The 27779-nt window shown below is 39.4% G+C and overlaps 1 protein-coding gene across 6 annotated transcripts in view; it reads right to left on the reverse strand.

The window, feature by feature from the left end:
- BNC2 (basonuclin zinc finger protein 2) overlaps positions 1-27779 on the reverse strand; it is a 400292-nt gene that overhangs the window by 42930 nt on the left and 329583 nt on the right. The window lies entirely within an intron of this gene.

Raw genomic sequence — 27779 nt, forward strand, 5'->3', positions numbered from 1 at the left:
AATTCATACATCCAGGGGAAAATATCATGATGGACATGGAGAATAACTAAGCTCACCCCTAGATGCAAATTGACCCTCCAATACAGAGCATTTCCAATTCCCAGATGCCCCTCAAGGGTGGCAAGGCCTGAAATGGGTGCAGTTCTAATCAGTTTTGTGAAGCATGTAAGAACCCCTTTTTCAATGTCTTACCTTGGACCAGGCTTGACATAACATAGAACATCATGAAATTTACACATAAAAGGCCATATTTTTGCAGTTTTGACATAGGCAGTGGGTAACTGAAACCTGCAAGCCACTGGCAATTTTACCTGCATGAGGACTGGTCAGATCCATAGAGCAGTCTATAAAACTCACTTTAAGTGGAGATATCATTTCTAAGCTATTTAAAACATGCCTGTATGAAGTTCTGCAAATATCTTTGATGTCTTAGAAAAACCTGCTGTTGCCAAGTCATTAGAAAACCCTACACTACTGTTGCCATGTGAACAACTGTTGCACTTGTTTTGTATGTTTTTAACTAACTGCATCATAATTCTTTCAATTTGGTGGCGTTAAAACAGGCAAGGTGAGATGGAACATGGTGATCTCAATCAACATGGGGTTGAAGGAGGGCGTCATTCCTTCTAAAATCCATTAATCAAAACAAATTACTGATGAAATTCACCATAAGAACATCACAGTAGCATGACTGTGTTGAAACAATTATACTGTGGTGCCTACATTACAATAAGGACACAGCAAACAGTACCAGCACTATAAAAACATGATGGCTTAAGTCTGATGTGACATTGATCTGAAAGAGGAAAGACACTGAATTTACATTAAAATGAAGGTGATTAATTAGCGCCATAGTCAGGAGTGAACAATCATAAACAAAGCTCATGTCCAGTATCACATAAGCCATTTTTTGGTATTTATAGAAAGCCATTCTGAATTATGTAGACAAAGAATACTATTAAGTTTAACTTACTTCTACTTCTCTCAAATGTATTGTCTCACTTCCTCTTGTTTGAGCATTTTTTTCCACTGTGTTTAAGTGCAGCATATATCGATACTAAAACCTATGTGAATGCAATGTTAAGGTGTATGTGGAAAAAAAAGCAGGAAAATCAAAGTTAAAGTTCCCGTCGCAATTTAAATTCACAAATGGCACATTGTTAGAACAACGACCTCGCTAATTGTGGATGCATTAATAAAGTCATTTACCCTACAGTTGTTGTACACCATTTTAACTTCATTTATCTCAGCAGCATTATTCCTGATTCACACTGGTGAAAGCAAGGGCAGACTCAGGCCCTTTGAGTGTAAGTTGCACCAAATAAGATATTACTCAAGTCTCCTATCACTAGAGTGAGGGATACATAGGGCCAGATCCTCAGGTCCAGCCAAGTTGTGCTTGAATCAAGCCAGGGGAGGGGAAAGGTGGCTTTCAGCCAGCCTATTGTTCATCTGATGCTTGGAGTAGCAAACCCAGGAGCTGAGGATCCAGAGAGGAACACTATGCATGTGGGCTTTGCAACTTTTTGTGTGTGCTTTAACAGAACTAGGCAAAGCCTAATAAAAAAAAAAGAAATGTGGCCAAAATTGCTGACTTCCTTTCCAAAAGCAATGTCAAAAAGAGAGCCAACAGGCAGCCCTGATTTGCCCCTTTTTTTCTCCACTTGTGGGACTATGGATTTCAGGGAGTTCATTGCTCCATGGGAGGGGTAACCAGTAACTAAACTAATATTAAGAGTAATCGTGATCATTTGACATCCCCAGAGTAACATGTCTCACACTGAAAACTGTATGCATTGGAATGCAGGTCATCCGGTGTACAGGTCAAGTGTGATGGAACTGCCTCCATTACTGATTCGTCTCTGAATGGATCACCCATGTACTGTCCATCTACCTGCACCTGCTAATACCATTAGCTACCATTACCTGTCTGCTATGAAGAGAGGTCTTTCAGAGACGAGCTAATTGCGATGGTTACAAACAATCTGTTGGACCTCCAAATGAATATTTTCCCATCATTTCAGTTGAAATTACACCTTTTTCTTATATATTCTATTCTATATAGCAGGGATCGGCAACCTTTGGCATGCGGCCCGCCAGGGCAAGCCCCCTGGCGGGCTGGGCAGGTTTGTTTATCTGCCACGTCCGCAGGTTCGGCCGATCGCGGCTCCCACTGGCCGCGGTTCAATGCTCCATCCCTCGGCTTGTGTCCCTTCCTGCATCCCCCATTGGCCTGGAGCAGCAAACTGCAGACAGTGGGAGCTGCTATCGGCCAAATCTGCAGACGCGGCAGGTAAACAAACCAGACTGGCCTGCCAGGGGGCTTACCTTGGCAAGCTGCGTGCCAAAGGTTGCTGATCCCTGCTATATAGAGTTTTTTATACTATTTTCAGTACCACAGTATCTGAGAACTCTCACTCCCTCATTGTAACTGCATCCACTGTCTACAGATTGCAGATTTGTTTGCACTTTTCTCTTTTCTGAGGTGGGGTTGGAAGTTGTTTGGCTTTTTTGGGGGGGAAGGGGGAAGGCATTGCAATCTGGTTTGAAAGTTTTAAGACAGAGAAAAAAACCCAGGAAACTAGTTAATGAAGTTCCAGAAGTAGTTGTGGTAGCAGTACAGAGTGAGGTTTGGAAAGAAGAAATAATGTGGTAAAAAGGATATATGGAATTTACCGGGGGGGAAAGCAATAGTCTGCTCCCTCTCCCACCCACCTCCTTTTGCTTTTTTCAACCAGTAGCAGTGAGAAATGTGGCTATGGCATACCTGTCTAGAGTATAACCACCCCCCATGCAAGCATTGGTATGGACTGATGCCAGAACAGTAAAAGCAGCACTCATTTTGCATTTTTAAAGCACTTTGCATTATATACAACAATGTAAGGCAGATTGATTTCCAAAAGGCTACATTTCCATTTCAAGGTTCTGATGATGACATAAACCACAAGAGAACAAAACCCTTCAATGGAATCCGTCAATGGAATCTTAGGCTCACCACAAGCCCACGTATTGGTCTGTGTACTATTCTCTTCATGTGTTTTTAGAAAAAAGACATACATATACAGGTATAGGAATGGTGCCTTATTTGATCAGGCCCAGTATCAAACAGTGATAACCAGATGACAACGCTTTGGTTTAAAATAATGGCACATAAACAACGAACTCCTGAGCATTTTTATTACATTTTCTAGAAAATTCTATTTGTTATTTTCAGTTATTTTAGACTCTAAGGTGCCACAAGTACTCCTTTTCTTTTTGCGAATACAGACTAACACGGCTGCTACTCTGAAACTTGATCCTCAGCCTAATTCTGTCTAGATCAGTGGTTTTCAACCTTTTTTCATTTGTGGACCCCTAAAAAATTTCAAATCAAGGTGCGAACCCCTTTAAAAATCTTAGACCGTCTGCAGACTCCCAAGGGTCCATGGGCCACCGATTGAAAACCACTGGTCTAGTTTAACAGTTCTCTTGTGAAAGATGCTGAGACAGAATTCACTGCCATAATTATAGAAAAAAGTTTCTCAGACTTTATGATAACGGCAAGCTTTGTTGCTGGATACACAATGCCTCTTAATAGTCTTCTTTTGTCATTTTGTTTATCTCCCTTGCATTTCATGTTGTGTGAGCATTGGGACTTGGCTGCTATTATATTTGAACTGTCTTACTACAGCAGTCCTTTCCTTGTTTTCAGTGGAATTCTACAAGAGACTTTCCTTTCAGGCAACAAAAACAAAAAAAAAAGCTTGAGATGTGATGCTATCACAACTAAAGCTCAGAGAAAATGTAACAACATTGCAGGGTATTTCAAATATTTTACAAGTGTTTAATTATTATTTAATATTTGAATAATGGCTGCCCCTAGAGATCCAGTTTAGGTTTGGGTCCCCATTGTGCCAGGTTCTGTATATATTTGAAGACACTGTCCTTGCCCCTAAGAACTTACAACCTGACTACTCCTTCCTTTCCATTGCCCCAATCAATGTATACAAACCCTTATTTTGCAGTTCTGAAAATATACTTTTCAAAATCAGTGTTAAAGCCTCAGTGACACAGGGCTAAGCAGAACTATGTAAGAGTGTCCCATGAATCTCAGGTGTAACTCCTTGTCAGGAATGCAGATCTTGGTGACATTTACCTCACTTGGGACTGTGCGCTCCACTGATTCAATAAGGCTACAAAAGTGCAACAGGCCTTGATGTCAGTTACATGGTTTTACATACCTACCATGTCAGTGATTCTCAGCCTCCCTGGGAATTTATTCAGATGTAAGTGAATTCAGCCCATAACAATGTCGTCTACCTGCCACAAAGCTGGAAGTACAATCACCTCTCATGAACCTACGGGGCATGATTGCTGTGTTCTACGTGATAAAAGAACAAAAAAAGAACAAGCCTTTCCTGGATTTTCCATCTCTCCTATGTACAGTGAATTTCCCTAGGAAGCATCACCTTATACCTTCCGCTCGCTTCCCCCCCCAACCTCCCCCCAACACTGTCCTCACCTGAATTAAAAGGCTGCAGAAAGTGTGGAGATCTATTCCTGATTGAGCTACTGCATGGACATATTTGCTTTCTTATTCATTTATTTACAAAGGCTCATAGCTGTGTCAGGCATTTTACAGGCAAATTAAAATGGCAGGCCGCTGCCCTAAGGAGCTTCCAGTCTAACAAACTGCATCTTACAAACACATATTAATTGGGGTATCCTTACTAGCATGAGTAACCTCATTAACAGGCTACTCCTATTAATAAGCACTGCTGCCAGAAGAAGTGTTTGTAGACTTGGGCCCTAAACTGGCCACAACACAGCAACAATGGTGCAAGATCATTGGATGTATTAATAACCTTTATTATTTGAATCACAGAAGCAACCAGAAACTCCAGCAGTTTGGGCCCCATTGTTCTGAGCACTATACTGACACATAAAAATAGAAAAGTCCTTCCTTGATGAGGCTATAATCTGAAGACCAGATCTTGCAAACCCTTAGGCATGTGCTTAACTTTACTCAGAGAAGCAATCCCAATGGTCAATGGGATCACTCAATGATGTAATGTTAAGCATGTGCGTAAATATTCACAGGAATGGGGCCTAAAATAATCCAAGATTCATGAGGTAGGTGTAACATGCAAACAGAAGGAGTGGGGGAAGGTAGCAGTGATAGGAACATGTGGTTATGTACACTAGTTATATGCACAATTCGCATTTTAAACCTTTTCTTTAATAGAGATATCAATAAACAGAAATATTATCGACATTAGCAATCCTTACTAACCACGTACCCCAGCCATTATTAGTTGATAATGCAATACTGATAGTTATTACATTTAGTGATTTGTTCTTCTTCCGTTGTTTTATTTTTGGGGGGGGGAGGGGAAGGGGTTGGGGATATTGTCAAGAATGAGGGCCAGGGGTGGGAGTCTTAAGATTTTTTTTTAAACTCACTGTTTGTGCGTTGTTTGCAGTGTTGTTGTAGCAAGTTGGTCCCAGGATACTATAGAGACAAGGTGGGTGAGGTAATAACTTTTATCGGATCAACTTCTGCTGGTGAGAGAGACAAGCTTTCGAGCTACACAAAGCTCGTCCTCTGGTCTGGGAAAGGTACTCAGTGTCACAGCTCAATACAAGGTGAAATAGATAGTTTAGCATAAGTAGTTAGTACATATTCTAAGGGACCATTCAAGGTGAAATGGTCCATTAACACCCATGTTGTCATAGGACAAAAAGCGTGGTTATTGGGCTACAGATTGTTATAATAAACCATAAATCCAGTGTCTTTATTACGACAATGATTTTTGCTGTGTAGACATACTCATGTCCCAGACCTGAGGAAGAAGGTGAAGGGAGTCCTGCAGAAGCAATATAATCCCCATGGAGGGAGGGAGCATTTCACATCACTCTCTAGTGATTTCTCCTCTGGCTAACGTATATAGGAAGAATGATTGCAGGCTATGTGTCCGGTGCTCAGGATCCAGCAAGAGGACCACAGGATGCTAAGCATTTGTGGAAGGCAGATAGTGAAAGCAAAATAGAAGATGTTTGGGGGCTCTGAAAGGGACTCAAAGATATCCTCTTGCCAGATTTTTTAAAATGGCTTATAAAATACTGGGTACACTTTCCTGAACATGCATTATTTTGCATAGATTTGTGGGCAGGTAAAAATGTATTTGAGCATGAAATACATTTGTGTTTGCAAAACTGCTCAAAAGGTGCACCCATGCACAAGAATTTAGACATAGAAATTGCATCTATTATTCTAGAGACAAGGTTGATATGATATCCCTTTGAAAATCTGGCCCTTCAAATCCATTTTCACAGCAATGCAGGGTCCCACAGACATCATTAGGGTTTTGTGCTCACACACCAACAGGGGGAAGAGACCCCAAAGTTGCACCCTCTTTCCTATTGTGCATTCCCTCTTTATTTAATTTTTTTAACTGAGTTCTGTTTTTTTCTTCGCTGTGAATGAAATCCTTGTCCCATGAGCAAAGCCTAAGTGAAAGGCTTCAACCTGTAAGTATTACCAGAGGCTGGATCATTCTTGCACTGGGCCATTTCCTCTGCATTCTCTCTCCTGCCCTGGATGCCTCAGATTTGTATTGGCAGAATTTCCGGATGTATGAGACAGAAAAGAATTTTGCATCCCTTCTCCCTCCAAATATTGCAAATGGGATTTAAAAATGAATTGCAAAATTGTTAAGTGTGTTTCTATAAAGAGGTTTATAACCATTACACATCAGGGCACTTTGTATTTACAAAGTGTTTTTTTTTAAATATCTGGCATTTTATTAAATAATAAATAGTTGCAAAACCCCAAAATAACTGCTTGTGGTCAGGCTCAACTGGTATTATTTTTTTTGCCAAAATATTATTTACTTAAAAAAAAATCCATTGCTTTTGGAGCATGGCACTCCTCTTTTGCTTTAAATGGGAAATGTAAGGGGGATTTTCATAGAACAGGAAGGGAAAAAAGTGAGACTGTCATGGCTTACAAAAGCCATATTTAATTTAAAACAAAAAATTTTCCCCGTGTTCTATATGTTAACCAAGAGATGTGTGCAAATGCTTGAAAAGATCTGCAAGAGCACAGAACGCACTCAGTCCAAGCCAAGGCCCATCCTGCAAATATTCACATGAGTAATTTTACTCATGTGAGTAATTTGGTTGTAGTCATACGGGTGCTCAGTTGCGTAAGTGTTCAGGCCTGGGCCTGCAAGTAGGCTCAGTAGCTGCTGACCCCGGGGAGACTTTATGGGTTATATGCCCGATTGCAATGGGGTAACTTCCCTTTAAGGTGAATTTTACCAAACATGGCAAAACAAGCCTACTTCCTTCCCAGGGGCAAGCAGGTTAATGAGGATGACTGAAAACGAGGTGTGGTCTTCCTACAGGTCTATGCCACCTTGCTCCTCGCTAATTCTAGTGTTTCAAATATGGAATGGTTTATAGGCGTGTGAAGGTGATGCCCTATGTACAGTTCTCTGTACAGACATAAAATTGTTTTGTGTAGCACCTTTCAAACAATCTGTGTCCCAAAATACTATCCAGAGTAATCTCCTAGAGATAGTCTAAATAGTAGCAGAGGGAGAAATTAAGTCGTACAGGTAATGGTATAAAGAAATATTTTCAGCAGAGACTTGAAAAGAGATTAAGAGTCAGTGAGGCATAGACTGTACCAAACAGCCACCACAACAGAGAAGAAGGATCTCACACCAACTGTGACAAGAGCTTGTGGAAGGGCAGGGAAGAAAGCAGCACCTGATGAGCAGACGGAGAGGGAAGGATCTAGACAGACAATGCCTTAAATTCTGTCCTTAGACCCTTGCATGCCTCTTTTGCTCAGTAAATGGAGGTTGTGTGTGAGGTTCTGAGGTCAGAAATTAGTTTTCTCATCCCTGTACACTGGCAAAAAACATGAGCAACTCTGTTGACTTAAATTTACTAGTGTAAATGGGATTTGAAATCTGACCTCCCATCTGGGAAGTGGAAGAAGAATATGAAGGGTTTTAAAAAACCAGGAAGGTAGATTTATACAGCATCCTGAAAGGAATGGGATGCCTTTGGAGTGGAAGGCAGGGGTGATGTTGTAGCACTTCTTCTATCTATACATGAAGATGCAGAAGCAATAGTGTTTGTATGCTGAAACTGATGGGGAAATGCAATAACTAAATGTGACAAAGATGCCCCCTCCTCCTGCCCCCTAAGAACTAGGATTATCAAAGATAGACTGGACACTCATGGGAAACTAAGAAAAACTCAGTTTCATATAAATTGCACTGGCCTCTCTCAGTTTATCCAAGGACAATAGATAGAATTTTTTCAAACCCTTAAATAACGTGGAGGCTAAATGAGGCTTAACTAATGAAATGGTGAGACACCAATGAAAGTTTTTCTGTTGTTTTTTTGTTTTGTTTTCTGTTATTATAATACCACACCTTTTGCCTTCTCCTTCGCTCATACATGACAATGCATTAAAAGAGATTTCATGACAAAAGTTACTTCAGGATTCACAATATGTTGCTATGGTGCATGCTGCTGAAGAGAATAAGCTAATGGGCTCTCTGCTTAATGTGATTAGAGCTATTATTGACATAATGCCAGGAAGACGCAAAACCATTAGCATTACACTACAGCTCACTTCAGCCTCTACTCAGATTTAGCATTTGATCCACAATTTTAATTTTGCTCTGCTCTATTCAGAGCTGCATTACACAAAATGCATAATTAAAAGCTGCTGTGATTCTCTCAACTTCTCAAATTAAAAACATAGCAAACATTTGCAGTTCTAATCCACTAGAAATTAATAAATCAAACATGGTCTTTTATCTGGATTCCTCGGTGCAATTCAGGCTGCATGTTGGGAATATTTTACTGTGCAGCAGAGAGAACTGCAGTAAGAGCCACTGCTCAAAAGAAAGAACAGTCTCTAAAGCCTGCAATGCAATACACTGAGGACTTGGAGAGCAGCAGAATACTCATAGCCTTGTGATTTCCTAAAGTTAAATGGGGAGCTGTTTCTTTATACTATCTCACTATAAATCCTTTTAATTCATTTCCCTTTATTAGCTAACTTGGTCAGTGTACACTAGAGATGGGTAAACCAAGGGGTAGTTTTGATTTAGCAACCGTCTGTCAGATTTAGATTTTTCAAACAAAAAGCAGGAGGGATTTAGATCCTAATCAAAGGCATTATTTTACTCAAACTCCTGGTATCCCAAATCTTGTGATCTTATCTCAGCACCTTTCCCTGACAGCCAACAGGGTCCTTAAGAGACATGATGTGCTCCCATAGTAATTTCAGCTCCCCAGTCTCAGATACTCTAACCATTTCAGTGACGTATCTGAACCTTCTAACAACACTGACAATTGCTGAGCATCATAGTTCAGTGCATTACAGTGCTGACCTGGTCAGAGCCTAGTTCAAAAGGATGCAATAGGACACCAAACTAGAGAAGCATCCACTGGTGCAAGGAAGAACTGTGTGTGTAGTGTGAACCAACATCCACACTTTCACTGCTCTACTATTTGAGAATTTTTGTCTTATTTCCTTCACATAGTTTCCACTGGGCAAATGTTGTGGGTTTTATCCTGAGCAAGTTTTCAGAAGATTCACTTCATTTTTACTTGTACATTTTTTTTGGCTGTGTGTGTAAAAACTTCCATTCCTTCTGTGAAAAATATGTGAAATGAAATTAAGAATATGAGAATAACCATTCACACCCACTTAACAGCCTCTTTACACTGCCAGAGGGCATAAAGAGGCCTCAGTGTAAATGAGAATCAGGCCCAATATGTAATTCTAAATGGCCTGATAATAATTTGGTGGAATGTTAAATGTGTATTTCTACAATATGCCATAAAGAGGTGTGTAACTAATAGATATCTTTAAGATTTAGGCATAAATTGCAAATATATATGTATGCACAAGAACCCCAAATTGAATTAATGTAGTGGCACCTATGCTTGGTACATACAAAAGTGGAAATCTGACCCACTTGTGCGTGATAAGGAGTTCAAAATTAAGGTTGAGAATCCATTTCTAAATTCTACCAGGATGTCCAAGTCTTGCTAATGATACAAAGCTCTTTCTAAAGGCCTCAGACCAGAGTTTAGAATTTATATGCAAATGAACTATAATAACTTTGCATACCCAGATTATCTGAGGAGTGAACAAGGTTTCATCTTAATTCTCTAGATAATTTGTTTTAAACCAAACCTGTAGGGCCAAATTCTATTCCCATTTTACTCTGATATAAATCTGGGTAGATTCTAACCTTGATATTGCTCAAAATTTGTGTGTCGTTAATTCTTCTTGTTGCACAGATCAGAACTATAGTATTTCCCACCCTCATTGTTCATAGACAGCACAATTATAGGACATGCTATGTTTTTCTAAAGTGAGTGTGTCATGATATTTTTCACAATTTACAAAAAATTTTGAACTTACTTTTGCTTATAATAATTTTGCTGGAAGTGTCAAATTTCTGATCCCTTCTTTCTTTATTGAAAGTTTTCTCTCTTATGGGTGCACATTTGGCAAATTCCTATAGCGTTGCTGAAGAGTGCTGGGCCCCTAGTATTGATTTAATGGGGTGTGTGTGTGTGTGTGTTTTAAGAAAAAGACAATTAAAGCCTTTATTTTATCATTTGTTTCTCCCACTTTACATACACACATAGGGGCTAGCACAAGCCTAAAGTAAGTTTCTATCAAGAGGACAGACAAAAAATTGCTGATTTAAAGTTAAAGTTGCAGCAGTAGAACATATACCCATTAGAAAATATATGTATCAAGAATGTTACAGGTAATTAAGCATCAAAAAAAAAAAAAAAGTATGGAACTGATCAATTAAGGTACCAGAGATCAAAGTACCCTTAACCTTTCCTATGTTCTTCTTAAAAATGCACACATTTTCCGCCCATAAACTTAAGTTCACAAAGATTTCACTGTACAACTTTTTGACACAAGTCATTAGTGTGTGAAATTCTGGTCCCACTGAAATCAATGGGAATTTCGCCATTGACTTCAGTGGGGCCAGGATTTCACCCCATGTGCCTGGTCCTCTTTTCCTCTAGCTGACATAGGCCCTTACCATCCAAAAGTGAGTTTGTGTTCTTGGGTCTACACTGCCTACCAGCTGCTGGCATTCATGTGTTGCTATCAAGTCCAGCGTATACTGGGCATACTGTTCTGAGTTCAGTAAGTATTCTTGAGGACTTCATAAGTACTGTATGCCCTAGGTCACCTGGGAAGTAATGCAGATTAGGGATCAGAGATTTGGCTCTGAGAGAGGAGTGGTAACATGGAGTCTGGGGAGACTATTCAGCATTCACTTTTTCGTGTTGAAATCCAGTATTTACAAGAATCAGTTCTTCTACAAGATTTCCCGGTTCACACCCTTTTTCCATGTCAAAAGCCTACATATAAGTTTTTTCTCATTGGTTTTTGAAAGCAAAATTTTTATACAATGAAGATTATCTGGTGGCATATCTTTCCCCAATTGCTTTCGTGATGGTGACCCATGTATTACTTAGGAATATTGCTAATATTATTTTTTAAATTGCTTGAAAAATAGTCTGTGCACAAAATTCTGATGAAAACTATTCAATAGGTGACATCTTGAGTTAGGTTTTCAAAATACAGATACTCAAACATTAGAGATGTTGCTGTTGCAAACATTAAAAACAAAAACAAAAAAAGACCCAAGTCACTTTCAAATCTCCCCAGATGAAAAATATTCACTCAAATTCCTTAAAGTGATCAGATCAAATTCTACTTCACCCAGGAAAAGTAACATTCTTTTCAAAACATTACTATTTTCCCCCATAGTTACAAGGGAACTGGAGAGTGAAAAAATGGCTTCACAATATAATACTGGTTGCAACCTCAGCTATGGAGAGACTACTGGACTTCAGAATCAACCTTCTGTGGTTTATAGTGCTGGCCCAAGATTCAAAGATGGAGATCAAGATAGTTTTCTCCGTTAGGATGCATGGTGTCACAGAATGTTGTAGGAAGCTCCTTCTTCAGGTCTGGCTGATATTTGTGTAAAAGTGATGAAGTAAAAGGATGTGTGCCAAATGTATTTACCTTTACTCCAATAACAACTTTTACCATCATTACAGTCCATTTCCTTACCAGTACTGAATTAATGGATTTGGATAACTCTTCTGCCAAATGTATTGTACAAAACCAATTAAAGAAATCTCAAAAGATCAAAAGCATCTCATGGTCCCAGTGTGTCTGTACCAACTGGCTGACAGTGTAGCTAATAAACATTTTAAGAGTAAAGCAATGAAAACAAAAGCGAGTGTGATCTCTGGAATAGAATACCACCGTCAGTAAGCACCGCAGAGATATTTATCTTGAAATCATGTCTAATGTCAGACTCATAGCAGAGCAATCTTTCTCCCCTCCCTCACTTCACTGAACTAATGAGCTTAAAGTAGAGGTAGTGATCAGCCCAGAAAAAGGACCGAGGTTGTCTTTCTGCCTTCCACACCATTCCTCCACTGAGAGTGCCAAAGTATCTGAAATGTAGGCAGCCTGGAGGCTTATCAACACTGGAAAAATCAAAGAAATAGTTTGTCATATCAGCCCTTGACTGAGAGCTTAGACCTAAATTAGGTTCAATTCTCCTTCATTTTCACATATGGATAAATTAAATATCACTTCATCATAAAGAGAATGATAAAATAAATTAACAATCAAATAAGTAATATAAGTGAAGTAAATCTAATAATTAAGTCTGTTATCTTCTTAGGTTGAACTCCTGCACTTACAACTCCTATTCTCTTCAATGGGAGCTGCCTGCATGGGCTAACTGCAGGATAAGGCCCTTACCCTGAGTAAAAAAATCTTTGCAGTCATTTTTTTAAAACAAGTTGGCAATATTAGTGATTTACAAACTCCTTATTTTTCATCCTTCTTTTTACTTTGCTTCTCCAGAGTTGATTTTTTCCCTTGCAATTTTACATTTGTTGAAAAATTTGCACTTACTTCTCCAGACCTGTGCTGATCTTATTTCTGTCAAGGTAAATTGAAGCTTGTCTTCACTGCACCGCTCTACCCTCAGAGAATTAGCCCAGACCTGAGCCTTCCTAAATGTATTTAAGGCACAAGAATATTGTGAAAAGAAAAAGTCATGTGGTCAATCAGATGAAGCATAAAGCAGAGGTAGTAGGGGTATTACGTAGCTGACTTATGATATACTTCCACCAAAACTCCATCCAACACTGATTTCCTTACACAGACCTAATTTTCTTTACTTGGTTTTAAACCTTTGCTTCTTCAAGGCACAAGTGATCGTCTGAGTCTCATCTCACTTACAGATGTGTAATTTAATAAGAGTTGCTCCTGATTTACACCTCTGCAAGTAGACGAGAATCAGGTCCAAGACGTGTTCAACATGAACAGGAAAACTCACCAGCAACCACACACCAAAACTCAGTACACACAGTCAGCAAGGTGTTAACCTGCAGCCTTTTTCCTAGATAGTCTATCACTTAATTTCTGATTTTATTCTTCAGTGAACACAGAATGTTCACCCTAAAAACATTTTAAAATGAAAAGACCGTTGCATGCAGTAAGAATAGATCATCTAATGTACAATTGCTTATTAGTTGAGGAAGTGTGTGACCTAAATTAACCATATGGATGCTGGTGGAGCACATTGGAGCACCTCACAGGGATCTCAGTGGGTTTTTGGGTGTGATCAAAAATGAAATAGCTATGTTATGTATTCCATTGCATCCATGTCTCCCATTGCAAAAGGGACTTTTCAGTTCAGAATAAAGAGAGGAAGCACATACTGATGCTAGTGAGTGGCTGAGCAGGGTAAGATTAAGGGCTCAGATGAAGACAAAGGGATGTGTTTTCATCCCACTGCATGGGGAAATATATAATTAGAGAGATATATGTGTATGTGTAATTCCTCATGCACTACAATCAGAAATTGTCCTATTACAGTACTTGATGCGTATGAAATTGCCCTAAAATCTCCCTACGTAAAGCTAAATGCTTGTATAACAAAAGTGCAAGCAGAGAGTATTCTTGGCATCCAAGAACGGCAAAAGGAAGTTCAACAAACAATTACCTCACATGCACAAAGGCAATTTTTACAAATACAAGTTTTATTACTCTAATCACAACTTCAAACTTTGTTTGCATGCTTCTGCAGAGTAGAAGTGAATGTTCAGTGCTCATGAAGGATGGCAGTAAGGGGAAAGTAACAGGGCCAGGTACAGGGTCTGATTCTGATCTCACATACTAACTCAGCTAAAGCCAGTGGAGTTGCAATGGTGTAAAACCAGTAACAAGTCTGCCTGGAAACAGGCCCACAGCATGGGTCAATGCCATGCACAGCCCGTACAGCTCTGCCAAAGAATTTCTATCTTGACCTGCAGAATATCCCAGTTGCTACTGTTCCCCATCTACAAGGCTCCCCTTAGAACACACTGTCAATCATGCCAGTGAAAATACATGTTTTTCATGATGACCACATGACAAACACCCCTCATTTTCGAATAATAATCTTAAACAGGTTTACATCTAGTTATCCCCAGGGGCTTACAGACATACCTCCAACCTGAAGCAAATACTCACCAGCAACCACATACCACACAACAAAAACACTAACCCAGGAACCTATCCTTGCAACAAAGCCAGTTGCCAACTCTGTCCGCATATCTATTCAAGGGACACCATCATAAGACCTAATCACATCAGCCACGCTATCAGAGGCTCGTTCACCTGCACATCTACCAATGTGATATATGCCATCCTGTGCCAGCAATGCCCCTCTGCCATGTACATTGGCCAAACCGGACAGTCTCTACGCAAAAGAATAAATGGACACAAGTCAGATGTCAAGAATTATAACATTCAAAAACCAGTCAGAGAACACTTCAACCTCCCTGGACACTCAATTACAGACCTAAAAGTCACAGTTATTTAACAAAAAAAAAGGCAAAAAACAGACTCCAACGAGAAACTGCAGAACTGGCATTAATTTGCAAACTGGACACCATTAAATTAGGCTTGAGTAAAGACCGGGAGTGGATGAGTCATTACACAAACTAAAAATTTCCCCATGCTAATTTCCCCCCTACTGTTATTCACACCTTCTTGTCAACTGTTTGAAATGGGCCATCCTGATTATCACTACAAAAGTTTTTTTTTCTCCTGCTGATAACAGTCCACCTTAATTGATTAATCTTGTTAGCGTTGGTATGGCAACCCCCATTTTTTCATGTTCTCATGTATATATATATATCTTCCTACTGTATTTTCCACTGCATGCATCTGATGAAGTGGGCTTTAGCCCACGAAAGCTTATGCACAAATAAATTTGTTAGTCTCTAAGGTGCCACAAATACTCCTCATTTTTTTATGAATCTAGAAGTATTTAGAACAAGTTTATTAAAAAGGAGACCAAAACCAGGGTAAAAAATATGAAGATAAACAAATCAATACTATGCTGTCTATCAGGGTATGTTTATAAAAAGCTATTTATTTATATTTAAGCTCCTAGCACATTTTTGGTGCTATATGAACTAACAGGGCCAGATTCTGCCTGCTTTACTCGTGTCGATAGTACCTTCCTTGTCAAAAAGCCCCCACAGAATTCAATGGACTCACTGCCACAGTAAGAACCCACACAACGTGAGAAAAGGGGGCAGAAGCTCGTCCACAAAAATAATAATGAACGAAGATACAAATGGATACTTGTCTTGAGTATTTATTTATTGGTATTTAAATTTAGTTATGCCGTTGAGGGCTATGCAATTAAATATAGTTGTACAGCTCCTAGCCTCTGTGGGGCTGCAATTCTGATTCTGGGTCTCCAGATATTACCACAATTCAACTAACAAATAATCACAGTATGCAAATTAATCAAAATGAACAATCGTTTACACAGTTTTAACCAAGTAAAAATCAGTTTCTGGGATCAGCCCTAAAAACACCATAAATTGAGGACTTAAAAAAGAAGAGTAAAAGAACAAAAAAACAGCTGCCAAAAAGCAAAGTTAAATATTGTTCAACACACCCTCATGCAAGAGAGGATATCATAAGCAATATCTTGATTGAATAAAAATTGACAAAACTGTGATGCATTCATTACACCAGCAGCAGGAGAGTGTTCAGTTTGTAAGAAAATCACAATAGCTTTAGAGGGATATTAACTCAGTTAATAAGATAGAATATGCAGTTCAGAGCAACATGGTGTACAGTATCTACCTGTTACTACTCTGGAACTGTTTGAATGACCAAAAACAACACTGAAAATACGGCGTGATCTGATCATAATAATAATATAACCATAAAATTATTAATAATCACAAACTGCCTGGGCTTTAACAAGCTCTTCTGCAGAGTATCCCAATGAAGTGAGCTCTGAACTGACCTGAGAACAGCACCCTTGTAGCTTTCACAGTCCCCTTTATATTTCATTCATTAATGCAAGCAAATGAGGGATGAGACATGAAATTTTAGTGGATGCAGAACCGTATGCTCTTTGGACAGTTTATGGGATTTGCTACTTCTGCAATGGTTTGGACATTAAAAAAAAAAGGACAAAAAGCATGCTCAGAAGAACAAAGTAACATATTTACTGCTGGCTGTTAAACTACATCCTTCAAGTTATAGCTAATGTGCTTTCCAATACGGGAACATTACCAAGGGGTCAGCATTACAGCATTAAAATTTTAGACATCAGTGCTCTCAGGAGCAGTCTATGGACTTACAAGCAAAGGAACACAAATAGAATGATGGAGTCACTGAACCACAAACAGTAGTTTTTAAGTGAAAAGTCATGCAAAGGTACAAGGGTCTCAGGTCTCTGGTGTAACAGGTACATCTATGTCTGCCTGTCAGCTTACTCAAGTGCTATTAAAGACCGATACATCCATCTGAGTGGGCCCATTTGCTCCTTGCAGGTACAAATGGCTATTTGCTGTACATATGCGATTACACACTCACTTCCTCTGCCCCATGCTAACAGCATGTAAAACAAAAAAGTGCCGTTTTATATACACAAAGGCACTTATCTGGGGCCCCTGGGCTCTGAATACAAAGCACTCTGGATGGATTGATGGTAGTGAGGTGGGGACACAACAGGAAATGGACAACTGTGCATTTTCCCAGGTTAATAGCATAACGATTCTTTGTTACTTGTGCATTTCACTACCTCATGCCACCGATTCCTCCAAAGCAGAGAAACAAGCTACAGTGGGAAAACAGCCAGCTTTTGTACAGCCAAAGGCAACCAACAGAGCGTAAATTGTCAGAAGAGTATGCTGAATTTTGGGATTTTGTCCCAAATTACTATTATCTTCTTATCTACTGTTTATCTTATTGTTTTCTTAAGCCTACAACATTCAACATGCTTCTTTTGCTCAGCATAGGATGAGAGACGTGAAATTCTTTTAGCAAAGGCTGAACTGTATCCATGACTTCCCAGATTTTAAATAAATAAAAATAATGCATTTAAAAATAATTAGCAATGGGTTAGGTGCCATGTCATAAAAATAAAGGGAAGGGTAACCACCCTTTCTGTACACAGTGCTATAAAATCCCTCCTGCCCAGAGGCAAAGCCCTTTCACCTGTAAAGGGTTAAAGAAGCTAAGATAACCTACCTGGCACCTGACCAAAATGACCAATGAGGAGACAAGACACTTTCAAATCAGGAGGATGGGGGAAACAAAGGGTCTGTCTGTCTGTGTGAGGTTTTTGCCAGGAACAGATCAGGAATGCAGACTCAGAACTTCTGTAAAGATAGTAAGTAATCTAGCTAGAAATGCATTAGATTTCCTTTTGTTTAATGGCTGGTAAAATACACTGTGCTGAATGGAATGTATATTCCTGTTTTTGTGTCTTTTTGTAACTTAAGGTTTTGCCTAGAGGGATTCTCTATGTTTTGAATCTGATTACCCTGTAAGGTATTTACCATCCTGATTTTACAAAGGTGATTCTCTTACCTTTTCTTTAATTAAAATTCTTCTTTTAAGAACCTGATTGATTTTTCATTGTTCTTAAGATCCAAGGGTTCGGGTCTGTGTTCACCTGTACAAATTGGTGAGGATTTTTATCAAGCCTTCCCCAGGAAAGGGGGTGTAGGGCTTGGGGGGATATTTTGGGGAAGACGTCTCCAAGTGGGCTCTTACCCTGTTCTTTTTTTAACATGCTTAGTGGTGGCAGCATAGGGTTCAAGGACAAGGCAAAGTTTGTACCTTGGAGAAGTTTTTAACCTGGTAAGAATAAGCTTAGGGGGTCTTTCATGAAGGTCCCCACATCTGTACCCTAGAGTTCAGAGTGGGGAAGGAACCTTGACATGCCACATACATGGGATGGAGTTCTCCAGCCACAAACCTCTGGAGACCTGGATTTGAATTGCATGCACCATGGCAGGTGGAGTGAGTTTTACTGCTTGTATCAGCTTGGGCGCCTGGAAAATACAGAAAAAATAATTCACAAAACACCCAACCCCAACCCTCTCCTCCCTCCTTTTTTTTTTTTCCCAAACATATTATTTTTCTCTGAACAAAATTAAACTAAACTGAAAGGCATTGGGTCTGTTAGAATTACACTCTCTCAAAAGAGTAGTGGCCTCACATGCGAAGGGCCAGGCTAGCATTTTAAATGGAAGGGCCCTTCACAGACTTCTCTGGACACAGAGAGAGAATCTTTCCCCACTATCCCTTCAGACACATTCATTATTTAAATGAAACCTCAGTGTGAAAGACACTTTCAGAAATATTTGAGCATCCCTCCACCAGCATTACCACTGTTCTCCCACAGGCTGCTATTAACAGAAAGAGTAGTGTAAGCTCATAATTTGTGCCTTTTATGCCCCTCTGTGGCCTATCCTCTGAATAGTCAGGTAGTCCTCAACATTGGAATTTGGCCTTGTGTTAAATTTTGAACAGTATCTGCCATTTTACACCTCAGAGCTCAGAGAAGGCAGCAAGGTAGTTGGTGTACAGATGTGACAGAATGTTTCTATTCCACAAAAAAGCTCCCTGTTTTTGACACACTGGAAAATGTACAGCCAGAGAGTGCTTGAGGCAAAGATGCCACACCAGCCTTACATCTGTCTGCTTTCATTTGTCTACAACTGTGCTTATAGATAAAACAAGTCTTCCAGATGTCATCACAAGCAGCGCTCATATGCTGACTTTACTGAGACACTATTGTTTGCTGCCAGCATAACAGAGTTGTAAAACTAAAATATTTAAACTGCGCTACTCAACACAACTTTGAATGTCACACAGGATCTCATTTCAGGATTAATTAATGTACACCCCAATAAAATAATCATGTGTTTTAAAAAAAACAGAGCTAGCTGGCATATACTGTATTCAGCTTTTTTTTTTTTTTTTTTTTTTTAATAAAGAACTGTTCTGATGGAATACAGTGGAACTGAACAAGTTGCCCATAAGGGAACAAAATATATATTTCCCATATGTCTGGGAAGAAACACTGCACATGGTGCAGTGTATGTGGTTATTTTTTGCATATTTCAAATTAAAAGTTTGTCTATTGTGTGCTGCAAGGATTATTTGCTATTGAAAACTAAAACAGATATCAACTAGAAATATATTTCAGTCTACAGTGGTTGCCATAAAAATCTTTACAATTGTCCTTGGCAAATAATTAACGTTACCATAGAATTCATGGATTTCTCTATACGTATAAATAGTACAGTGAATTATTACAATGGCAAATCTGTAAAAACTTTCCTGGTGACCACTGTATTAGAGAGCCCCGATAGATGACACTTAGGTGAAGTTGGTAAGATAGTTTCTATTAGAAGACTGAGTTTTTAACTTCCTCCTGCTTTCGGGAGGGAGGGAGGGGGGCTCTTTTCCACCTGACATTTTATATATGTAGTCTTGAACCTTTGGAATTTTTTTTTTTAAGTTTCATGTTAATCAGAAAAGGCATTTTTGAGATACAGGACTCTGAAAACATCTGGTTTTCACTTTTGGAAATCTTATGGCTCTTTATAGAGTCATACTTAAAAAAAAGCAGTTTTGCCTAGACACTTTAGATTTGTTTCATTCATTTGTCCGGAATGAGAATTAGTTCATAGGACTGTTTTATTCAAGGTTAGACTGAAAATGCTCATTTTTTCACTATAGCAAACTGAATCCCTGAAAGCTGGGTCAGATTTTTGGGATGTAAACTACTTGAGAGGTCTTCAGGAGCTTACAAACAACTGCTGATGTAGTATGTAGCATTTATAAGCTCTGCAGGGCAAATAGCTTTGGTTAAAGAATTTAACTTTCAAAGATGCATTGAGCAGACCTTGTAAACTCTAGGAGCCAAATAACTTCTGTTAAAGAAATCTTCGAAGCTCTGAGAACTTACAAAGTCTGCTCAGGTGTAACCTGACTTTTATAAGGTTCACAATCCCAAATGTAGAAGAGCTGTAAAGTGTTTGTAGAGGCTGTTGCAGAGCTTACAAGGTAAGAGAATGGTAACATCTTGTTGACTGCTGAAGATTTCTTTCAACTGTTACAAGGTTGTGCCTGAACTTAGAAAAGACTGGCTGCATCTGCAGAATTGGTAAGCTCCGGAGACAAAACCCACACTCCTATAAACTTTGTTGGACAAGTAACGGCAACTCAGAAGAACTTGTAAATTTGCTGAAACACCTATGGAGCTCATATGCTCCATGAATCAAATACTGTAGCTCCCTACTGGGGAACATACACTCTCATGTGGAGCATCTCAATTTTGAGGGGAATAATGGGGGAAAATTAGGCCAGGTGTACACTAAAAAGCAGGGTACGTTGCTCAAGGGTCTGAAAAATCCACACCACTAAGCGAAGAAGTTATGCTGGTGTAGACAGCACTAGATTGACAGACAAATTCTTCTCTCAGCCTAGCTATTGCCTCTTCGGGAGGTGGATTAATCACAGCGATGGGAGAAACCCTCCCATTGTTGTAGCGAGTGTCTACGCTGAAGCACTACAGTGGTGCAGCTGTGCCAGTGTAGAGTTTCTAATGAAGAGAGCATTAATGAATTATGAAACTCATTTTGCCTGATCCCCACTCCACACTTCAGGGTATGAGTTTTTCAGGTACCAAGTTACACACTCATAATCAACACATTGTTTGTGTACTGCATTTGATCAAATAGATTAAAGTAACACTTTGGCTTCTGTGCACGATTTTTCTTCCAACAATACTCTGAACGTGCAACCCCACATTGTAATTTAAAGCAATAGTACAAACATGGATATGGTTACAGACTGTAGTAACAGAAGGATTTACTGAGCTTTCAAAGGTATCTGCCTGCATTAAGCTATATAACACCTGCTAGCCTCTCTCTCCCCAGCTAACAGTTTTCAAACTTTATTTTTAGGGAGTTCTATAATCCCAGGGGCTACATATAGCTAAGCGCTGAGTTCAATCCCTGGTCTGCTTTAAAACCAAATATTAAATTTTTTTTTTTTAAATTTAGTTCTTCTCCTCTCCTGGCAGTTGCTTGGGAAACATAAATATAAGTTGGCTCAGAGTGTGTGCTATGTCCCACTTACAACCATGGAGTAGGGAGAGTGGAACGGGAGCCAGGTCGTTAGCGAATATCCCTTTATGCATACATGAAAGAGAGGAAATCAGGGATGATTTGGGCACATCTCCCCTAAGAAGGTGCCACTGTTGGTAGGGGAAGACCAGGCACATGTCCAGAAGGACAGTGTTAAGGCACATGCCCCCAGCAGGAACTGGGAGTATTACATTCTCTACTGTGATAACAGATGCAGGGTAACATTTTCAGAAGTGCCCAGATGACTTAGGAACCTAAGTCCCAGCGTAAATCCCTTTGAATTTCAATCACATGTAGGCTCCTAAGTGCCTATGTCACATCTGAAAATGGTACTTAGGCTCCTAAATTACTGAGGTGTTTTTGAAAATTTTAGCCAGAACCTTATTTGCATGTCCTTTCACGAGCAATGTCCAGTGGAATTTTCTGAATATGATTTTAAAATCCATATATAAAAATACCATTGCAAGAAAACTGATCTTACGTTTTTTTTAACACAAAAGAGAAATGGAAAGAGAAGAAATGCCACTTGTAGATTCCACCTCAAGGGTTTAATATATGATTGTGCAATGAACTTCGTGCTTCTTGGCACACAGACCAGAAATGGCTGGCATGCTTACATTTGCTTGTTGTTTTGTGACATGGTCCTTAGCTGTCAGAGTAAGCTCCTCCTCACCCACTTGATCCTGACCCAGGACATACAGCCAAGCAGGTCTTTCAAGTATCCTAAGCCAGTGGTTCTCAAACTTTTTTACTGGAGACCCCTTTCACATAGCAAGCCTCTGAGTGGACCCCCTTATAAATTAAAAACACTTTTTAATGTATTTAATACCATTATAAATGCTGGAGGCAAAGTGGGGTTTGGGGTGGAGGCTGACAGCTCACGATCCCCCATGTAATAACCTTACGACCCCCTGAAGCGTCCCGACCCCCAGTTTAAGAACCCCTGCCCTAAGCAGTCATGTTAAATCTACCAAAATTGCATTTCGAGGCTTTCACTGAGCTCTTTCTTTTCAGGTACCATTCCTATCCCCAAATGAAGAATTCATTCCACACACATGCCCCTACTAGATCATCAGGAACAGTTGCACTACTGAAATAGCCCTGCAGTTGAGAGCTTAGTCAGAGGCTGTATCGCCACTAACTAACGTAGTGTGCATTCTCTGGGAGACTAAATCGGTTACTTCTATAAAACTTCTGACCTAAAAGTACAAGAGCCCCCCTGGTTACACTTATGGCACCATACTGGTGGTAACACATTCATGGTCTGTCTTATCCTGTAGGTTTCAATGGTTTATCTTTCAGTCATACATCTGCTGGCTTGTGTTCTATGAATGAGTGTCTGTAAAAATATAAAGGTGTGTTCTGTAGTTTCTCTGAGATTTTTGTAGAAAGGGCAAGTCAATCTTGGAACCAAGCTGGCTTTTCCCTGTACCTTGTCTGAACATTCCCATCTTTTCTGGAGCTGATTTGGTTTAAACCCTTTGAAAATAAATCATTCCCCAAAGCACTCAAGATTTCCCTGAAGACCTTGACTGGCTTCCTGCTTCATAGGCTTCCACTCCTGTGCTGTATGGGCTAATGCATTTTAGGGATGTTTGCTCTGATGCAAAGCTAACTTAGAAGTAAAAATAAACTACCAACATAATGTTAACAGTATACTATGCCTTTGCCAATGTCAAATGCTGAAGTTTTATCAACAGAGATGGTGCTACTTCTGTAACACCCTCTTCTGTAACCACTTTTTCCGTTTCAGAGGAGAAAGAATGGATTAAGAAGACCAGAATGATGATCGTCTGGTCACTTATAAACACTAAGACTTAATTTTCTTCCATGAAGGAAGAATAAAAACAGTGATTCCAATTTTATGGGAGAAAGTGATGCTACTCCACTTACAACCTGGATACATTTTCAGCTTGGTGCATGAAGCCTGAGGCATGCAGTTCTATATTCCCCACACACCACCCTGTTTATGTTCCTGTGGATATTGTTATTTTAAAGGAGACATGCTTTAACTTGTTTTCAGGGATGTCTATCTTTTGGTATTCATCAGACTTCAACAAATTCTTACCAACATTCAAGTATATCAAGGTTTTGAAAACTTTAATATTCAGAAAAAAAGTGATTTTTTTCCTTTTAGAACCTATGAGAGATGCAACTTGCTGATTAACCCGATCACCATCAATTTTAGCATACATTAACTTAATATAAAACAAATGGCATACCAGCCAGGGCATTCAAGTTACTGGAGTGTTGGTACTGCATACTGTGAACCTACAAGCCCACCGAGTTTTCCTGTAGGTCTGTATTAGGACACAATTTCATTAAAAAAAAAATAACCCAATTTAACAATTCAGAAGTTCTCATGTATGTTTTATAAAAATGTATGAGACCCCTAAAAACCATGGAGAGCCATAACTTTGAGCTGGCTCATTTGTTTCCATTTTATTACAGAACTGCATGGTGGGCATCAAGCTCTTCACTGAAAGTAGAACATTAAATCTTTATTCTAATCTTTTTAGCAGAATGATATTAATAGTTTAATATTATTTTGTCTGACTGATAAAATACCACTCAAATAAGAGCAAAGAGATCACTGAACCCTGGTAGAATCCTCTGGGGGATGGGGGGGGGGGCAGTGGGGAGAGGAGAGGTGAAGGGGGGTAAAGAGCATTCCTTCAAGGTATCTTCAAAAATAACACTTCCTCTTTCTTGTCAGGTGCAGTTACCATATTCTACTTATGTCTCATTCTCTAGTTTGGGCTCCTACTTCATACTTTGTCTGAAATGCTGCTGTATAGAAATAAATCATATTATATTGATATCCTTTATTTTGTACAAGCGGGGTTTTATTCAGGGGCCCTAATGAGATTATTGACAACTTCACAAAACCTCTTCCCCTCCTTTTTGGGCATGACTTTGTGCGAAGCAAATGGTTGTGAGCAATGGAAGCTTTACTAATAGGAGTACATTATAGCCTTATCCTAGAAGCAACAAACATTATTCATCTCAGGGTTTTCTATACTGCTCACCACTGCAGCATGTAAACACTCAGATATTCTTGGGAGATCCTGGCAGTGGGAAGGATGACGATGAGCTTAGAAGCAAGGGGTAGCTGGTAACTCTTTCTGAGCTTGTTGCATTTCATACCAATCCAGTTTACTACTCCAATAGTAACCAGCTGAACAGAACCTCTACACTGAATAGCATGCCCAGCTCAGTACTCAAGGATTTAAATGAAATGGAACTAATAAAGCCCCCAAACTCACAAAGCGAAGTGAAAAGGGGGAAGGGAGGGTTCAACAAAGAGATACAAATGGGACCCTGCACACCAATGTATGTTCCTCTGCCAGACCTGTTACTTGCCGTACCCTACTAATCAAGCAGGCCCTACTTATAATTGAGATCAAAATGTTTTGGGATTTTTTTCCCGTTAAATAAAAGATGCTGCACACAAAGATTTACTATGAACATGTGTCCTTTTACTCTCATCGCATTGTAGCAACTCCAAGGAGCTTAAGGGACAGGGAAGGCAGGAGCTCATGGCGAGTTAATTTGTGCAGGATGCAGTTTACTTTGTAAACCACATGAGTTAGTGTCAGCATCTGCCATGGATCAAACCTTCCCTTTCTAATGCATACATAATGCTTGATGATTTCTCCCCTCCTTCCCCCCATCTTTTCCTGGTGTTAGCATGGTGTCGTTTTGATAACTTCACGCACAACAAAATCCTTTTGGTTGTTTTGTAACACTTCATGGGCTAAATGCTTCACTCAGAGAGCTAGAACGTTTATTGGAATCCACACCATTTTGGAATTGATTCCAATATCCTCAAAACTGCTTGACTTTAACCAAATTTGTTTATATAACTGCATGGTCATGGCTATGGGAGGGGCTAGAAGATCTACATTGCTTGCATTTGGTCAGAGATCAGCCAATACATAACCCTTTATGTGTTTTAAGCACGTTTTGCTAATTCAAAGAGCTCTGTTCTGGTTCTGTTCTAATTTTTGCCCACAAAATAGGCCCCCTACTTATCTCACTAGTTGAAGTTACAATGTTTGATTATCTTTAAAAGCAGGAATACTAGATAAAATAGTAATATTCCTTTATCATTATTACAAACACCACCACTCAGCATACTGTGGAGTTATTCGAACAATCCCAGTGATCACTTTTACTAAAGACCATTACACAGATCTCCCTTGCTTTTTATCTTATTTTACCTACTTCTAAAATTAGCTACAAAGTTTTAATAAAGGTGATAACCCAATTCCTATACACACAAACCTTTTTTCAGGGTAACATGCACAACCAATCAACTATATGCACAGTATGTCCATCCCAAGCCGCATGGAAACTTGGAAGAGGACAGGAGAGACTCACATACAGTCATGGTTTAGGATGCACTCCTCACTTCTTTGAAAACTGAATGAACTAAAGGAAAGCAAAACAAAAAAGCCCCAAGATCCCTGCTAATGTGCCATAGGGAAAATTGGGGATCTGAAAGGAATGTATCAGATATGCATGCAAAGTTCATCATAATTAACTGTTAAGGCTAGGGTTTTCAAAGGAATCTAAGGAAGTTCAGCATCTAACTGAATTTCAATGGCATTTAGGCACCTAACTCCCTTAGAGTCCTTCGAAAATCCCAGTCTTAATTCTCTAATTCAGAGGACACCATTAGTAGCTGTCCATATTTTTCCAGAACACTACTAAGGTAGATTCTGCCGTTCCTTCCAGAGCACAGAGAATTCTCACTACCTTTATAAAATTAAGGTGCAATCATTAATGTGGGGAGCGGAGGGCCTTGTGTTTACTCCCTAAATTGGAGAGGATTTCCCCCTTCACAATGTGTGAAATTTCTGTTCTACAAATATTTTAAAACTCAAGAATATCTGAAAATTTGGTTCAGTGCAAAATTTAACTGGTGATGTTATGTATTCACAAAACATTGCTGTCCTGAGCAGACCATCCATCAGAAGCATGGGAGAACCATTAAAGAGTTCATCATCATCATCACCACCACCCCCAGAACCGTAATGGTCGTTGGAGCACCATCATTGATGAGCAATCAACCAATTATCACCACCCCATTAAAGAGTTAGGGGACTCCAAAAGGATTGAAGGAAGTTGGCATTTGGGTGGAAAGGGTTGGCAAAAATATTAACCTGGAAAATATGAGTCCTCATACAAGCTTTTAGTTTTTTTCCTTAGTCCCAAGCTTACAGCTTTCCTAAGTGGAGAAGGAATTCACATAAAGAAACATTTTCACCTGTGAAGACTATCTTGTGTCTCAAAGGGGAGGAAAAAAAGCAAACAAAAAACCCCAGGATAAAACTACCCAATTGTTTCTGTAACCACTTCCCATGCTGCGGTTTGCATGTGGTAACGCAAAAACAATAGGTGGTTTACAGATGCTTTCCACAACTATAGAAAAATATGACATTTTACTGTTTTTTCCTAGTGGTCCAATATTTTTCATCCACTCTATTTGTAACTTCTGTCAAACCCAAGTTTATCATTTTAATACAAGAGTTGTTTGGCATTTGTACACACCCAACCAGGTATAGATTAGCTACTTCAATCTTTCTAAGAGACATTTTTCCCTCATATTTTTGCATTTTTTACACATTCATAAGGCATTAAGCACTATAACTAGTGAAAGAACCTAATGACTTGCAAAAGAGCTTCTACATAGTCTGCTCAGATGGGCTCAGCCTTTCATGATTCCTGAAATGTTGGTGTCTCCAACTGTAGAGGTTACAGCAGTGGATTAGTAATGGACATCTCGAGGATTCATAGATTTCAAGGCCAGAAGGGACCACTATGATCATCCAGTCTGAGCATAACATAGGCCAGAGAATTTCTCCCAGTGAGTCCTGCAGGGGAGAGAATTATTCTCCCCAGTCTCAACACAAACGATAAAGAATTTTACAAAATGGCAGCAGCACACTGAATAACCAAGTATGAAAATGTGTCTGCCTCAGACAGATGGACACAGTAAGTTTTTTCAACCCTATCCACCCACACATTCATGAAAAGAATCTGGCTGTTGGACTAGTTAATCAAATACATATTTGTATCAACACACCCTTTCCACGAGGATCTCCAGCCAGACCGCAACACATTACAGCAGACACTAAAAGAAGCACACTCACCTTCTTTTATTTGAATGGTGACCACTAAGTTGCACTGATTTGAGAATCCTTTCATGAAAACTCAAAATCCTT

Source organism: Caretta caretta, chromosome 5 (genome assembly GCF_965140235.1).
Source record: "Caretta caretta isolate rCarCar2 chromosome 5, rCarCar1.hap1, whole genome shotgun sequence".
NCBI classification, from domain to species: Eukaryota; Metazoa; Chordata; order Testudines; family Cheloniidae; genus Caretta; species Caretta caretta.